This window comes from Equus asinus, chromosome 17 (genome assembly GCF_041296235.1).
Source record: "Equus asinus isolate D_3611 breed Donkey chromosome 17, EquAss-T2T_v2, whole genome shotgun sequence".
Taxonomy (NCBI): Eukaryota; Metazoa; Chordata; class Mammalia; order Perissodactyla; family Equidae; genus Equus; species Equus asinus.
In genome coordinates, this window is record NC_091806.1 from 28,793,445 (window position 1) to 28,798,598 (window position 5,154).

Consider the following 5,154-nt stretch of genomic DNA (forward strand, 5'->3'; position numbering starts at 1 on the left):
GAGCCACTCTTTGCCTGCCTCAGGAGTTAATATCTAGAAACATAATTGTTTGAAGGTTCTTGTTTCCTGTTATGGCAGAAGGAAGAAGGTGTCTTATTGAAAGTGACTGTCACATGTGGGGAGAAATAAGTGGATGTCAAGCATGGACATAGGGGTTTTCTCATAAATTATCCCTCTGCCAGAGGTGACAGAAAGTCTCAGCAGCAGTTGTGGTGACATTTTTTTAAACCATGGGATCAAAATCCCTGCACTTTAAATACTACAGAATTATAAACTACTAAATATTAGCTCATGACAGTCAAAATGTGTATTAACAATTTTGTGTATATGTATGCATACACAGCTATTGTTTACTAACATTGGTTAGTGTCCTATAGAAATTTTCTGGAAACACAAGAAACTGTTAATAGTGTTATATTTGAGAAGTTAGAACGCAAGATCAGGGTGGAGGAAAGGAAAGGAAATATTGTCTCTTTTACTTAATACTCTTCTGGAGATCAAATATTTTACTATAAAGTAAATAATTTTTATAAGGTAAAAGTAACATATAAAGTTATAAATGTAAAAGTATATAAAGGAAGAGAAATTATCCACTATAACTATATCTGTATCTCCCAACTCTACACACACAGTGTGCTCACATGTAAAACTACAAACTTCTAGTCTATGTCTTTAGTGTTTTCTTGTTAGATTATAGCTTTTGATCATGGATTTAAAATTGACTTAACTTTAAATGCAATTAAAGTTGGATCCAGTTCTCATAATTACATTTTGATTTATAAATAAAGATACACTATGATTTTACTTCGGAAGTACATTTTTTTCTGAGCAATTTCCAAAAAGCTTGTTTCACATTCTTGTTCCTTAGACTATAAATTATGGGGTTCAACATAGAGTTTATAAAAATGTGAAAAACAGCCATGGCTTTGGACTGCTCCACTGACTTGTTTGTGGGAGATCTAACTTACTTGTAGAACAGGGTCCCATAAAACACAGTCACTGACACCAGATGGGACCCACAGTAGAAAAGTCTTTGTGACTGACTTCAGCAGAATGCATTCTCCGGAGGGTAAAGAAAATGAAGACATAGGAGGTAAAGATTGTGAAGAGGGAGTGAGAGGGTAAATCTTGCTACCGCAAACATGGATGTCTCCTTAATGGAAGTGTCAGAGCAGGAGAGTCGGATAAGTGGTGGATCAGCACAATAGAAGTGATTAATGATATTGGAGCCACAGCAGATCAAAAGGTACATCCACATGTTTTCCATCAGGCCACTAAGGAACCCATAAACATATGGATCAACAATCAGGTGAATATAGACCCTTTTGGACATCTTGCTGCTGTAAAGCAAATGGTTGCAGATGGCCATGTAACTGTCATAAACCACTAAAGCTAGCATGTGATATTCAGTAATGACCATGGTAATGAAAAAAATAGCACTGGACTAAACAAATTACATAAGAAATGTTTTTCTCCTCTGAGAAGAAGTTCGTCAACATCTTGGGAGTCACGTTAGTGGAATAGCACAAATCCAAGCATGTCAGACTGGCATGAAAGCAGTACATGGGGGTGTGGAAGTGTGAATCCACCCTGATCAATACCAACATCCCAGATACCCCCCAATGGTGATCAAGTAGATCACCAGAAACAACATGAAGAGGATGGGCTGAAACTCTGGACAATTCATTAATGTCAAAAGAACAAATTCAGTCACTAAGGTGGAATTTCTTCTGATCATTGTCTTAGAAGTTAGCATTGTTCACTTAAATGACTTCAAAAGAAAAATTAAGAAGTGAATGAGATGCCCATCATATAGTTTCTTCTCTTTCTTTAATTCTTCTCTCCTTTTCTTCCATTCTCAGTGACCTTCACACAGAGATACTATTAGACAGAGTATGAGACTGTAGAAGCTGAGATGTTTAAGAAAGTCATGACCCCTATTAGCTATGTATACAACATGTTTCCAAAAAAGAATGGCTCCTATGACACCAACATGCTTGTAATGAGGAAATTATGACCTAAAATTTGTCTAAAAATTTATTGAACAACCAGTTGCCACTGACAGTTCACTACAAAATTGTGGGCTTCATCATCGAGCCTAGGAATGGTTTTGGAGAAAATGGTGACATATGTTTGAAAACACTTTTGCAGCCATTAACAGTGTTTGACTATTTAGAAGCTCAAACTTTGAGAATTGTACTCCCTACTTGCTGTATTAGAGGGCCGAAAATTATAGGGATTTGAAGGAAATTCTCTGCAGCCTATTTAGTGCTATATTCACAAAATACAGAAGATTCTGGTATTCCTATGTAAGTAGACCACAGATAAGGACGCAACATTTGAGAATAATAAATTCCCTACATGAATTACTGATGAAGGGATTTTCATTCAGAAGAGTTGTATGAATAAAGCAACAGTGACATGGATTAGGAAAAGAGAAGTGGCCGAAACTTAGATCATAGATTTGTTCTCTTACCCATTTCTTTTTTTTCATTTATCCCAGAAAGCATTTAAGGAGTTTTGTTTTTTTTTTTTGAGGAAGAATAGCCCTGAGCTAACTACTGCCAGTCCTCCTCTTTTTGCTGAGGAAGCCTGGCCCTGAGCTAACATCATGCCCATCTTCCTCTACTTTATACGTGGGATGCCTACCACAGCATGGCGTGCCAAGCAGTGCCATGTCCGCACCCAGGATCTGAACCAGCGAACCCCAGGCTGCCGAGAAGTGGAACGTGCGAACTTAACCGCTGTGCCACCAGGCCAGCCCCAGCATTTAAGGAGTTTACAGTATATAACAAAATGTGGGAAATTTATGCTGCTGGTGAAACACAAATTTGACTCTGAGCTTTCTAGCAGCGTATGTAAATACTTTAACCTTCCTCATTATAAAATTATAAAAATAATGTTCAGAAGTTATAAAACAAAAACTAATCAAGAGAGATAGAATTATTCTTAGTGCAGAGTTCAGATGACACTATGCATAATGAAAGAATTACACTTTCAGATAATGTTATCAGTTCAGATAATATCAACTTTAATGAAAGAATCAAATTTGAAACTATTAAACCAGGCGTCCGGAGAATATATTTTCATTCCGGACTCACAATGTTGTCATGTGTTGTTTTATAAATTATAAGACAAGGGATCAAAACTCAAATTCATTTTCGAACCATTTAGATGATAAGAATGAGACAAAGGGACTGGATATAAGAGTGAACCAAGTGAACTCCTGGTTCCTAGACTCAAGAGTTAGCAGCCACTCAGACCAGCTGAATTTTTACTGTATGGTAACATGGTTGTTCCAAGATTTTAAAAGCTTCCAATTTTAAAGAGGTATCAGAATGCATTATTTTTATGTGAAACTTATCAAATACAATGTTGGCAAATAATTCAGTTCTTAAACCTATCTTTAATCAGAGCATAACAAAAGAAGTCTACAGGCTTGATCCACTGAGATGCAAATAAAACTTCCTATGCCAATCTCACCAACTATATTTCCAGTATCTAATCTGTTCCTGGAGATTGAACCAAATACCCTCAAAAGCTAGTTACTTTGACTCTGTGATGCTTCCAGGACGTTGTATGGTTTAGATTAAAATGAGATAACATTTGCACACAACCAGCATTGAACACTACATGTGTGTAAGTCACTTTGCTAGGGAAATGAAGACTAATGGTAACAACGCTTGTCTTAAAAGAGCTAGATGGTGTTTCCATGGTAAAGGAGACATATGAAGAGAAAATTAAGTTTCAAATTGATTAGTTCAATAATAAAGATTTGAACAAAATAACTAATTGTGTTCGGGAATCATGATAGGCGTCAAAGAATGGTAACCTTTAACTGGGAGTAGAAGGATAACTAAGAATTATCTAGAAGGACAAGTATAGGGAGGACTTTCAGATAGAGTGATCATTATTTGCAGAGACAGAAGGCTTTCTAGAGAAATCAAAGAGATTCCACATAGGTGCAGGGATGAATTTTCTATTGTGTCAAAACATTTAAGAAGGGGCAAGCAGCTAAATGAACTGAAAGTTCCTATCAGAGGCCAACAAGTGTGGACATTCCTAAAAGCTACAAGGGTGCTTGTTTTTGAGTTTGTCTCGGATGTATTTTTTTGTAGTTTGTGTGGGTATGTGTGTTACACACCAGCTATGGCAATGAATTAGAACATACATTCCCTGTTATTTTGAAAGAGAAGTAATCTATGGGGCTTAAATCTGCAACTTTGGCCTTTAGGAGTGAAATACATTGATCAGAGTATTAGGATTTATGTCTATAACAAAAGTGCTCTATCCTAACTCACCAGAAGGATGAGTTTATTTGGAAAATACTCACCTTAGTATATATAAATCTTCCATTTTAATGACATAAATATACTCATCTAATCTTTAAATCTGTTCAACTAATGTTTAAGAGCTGGGATTCTCACTTCCATGGTCTGGATTCCTTCCCAGATCAGGGAACCACATCACCTCTCTGTCGGTTGTCTTGCTGTGATACTGAAAGCTGTGCCATTGGTATTTCAAATATCAGTAGGGTCACCCAGGGTGAAGAGGTTTCAGCAAAGCTTCCAGACCAAGACAGACTAGGAAGAAGGACCTAGCTACCACATAAAAAAAAAAAAAAGGCAATGAAAACTCTTTGACTAGCAGGGAAGCATTGTCTGATATAGTGCAAGAATGTGAGAGGATGGTGCAAAAATGCAGAGCCATGTTCCACTCTGCTGTATACAGAGTTGCTAGGAGTTGGAATCCTCTCCATAGCACTAACAACAACAAATGCTCTCAATTCTAACATCTGTCTGGTGATCATATTACATTTAGCAACTCATAAGGACAAAAATAAAGACAACAAAAATATAAAAGAGATCAGAATTTAATCTGCCTATTTCATACCCTTTCCTTTAAATAAGTTCAGCAACCACACCCTACAGTTTAGGAAGAAAAGAATATATTTTGATAATAACACTTCCTCCCACACACAGAGGCACTTCAGTTTTTCAAAGAAATTATTTTTATTTTATTTTATCTCTAAAAGAATCCTGCAGTTGACATAGAGCAAGTACAATTAGCAATAATGAAAATGGGGAATACATAAACTTTAAGCTTGCTTTCACCTGAGTTTTTAGATTAGTGTTTTCAAAATTGTTTTCAGCA

General features: G+C 36.4%; 1 pseudogene; it reads right to left on the reverse strand.

Moving 5' to 3' along the window:
• Positions 1–793: 793 nt before the first annotated feature.
• On the reverse strand, positions 794–1,565 carry LOC139040611 (olfactory receptor 5M5-like; annotated as a pseudogene).
• Between the last annotated feature and the right edge of the window lie 3,589 nt (positions 1,566–5,154).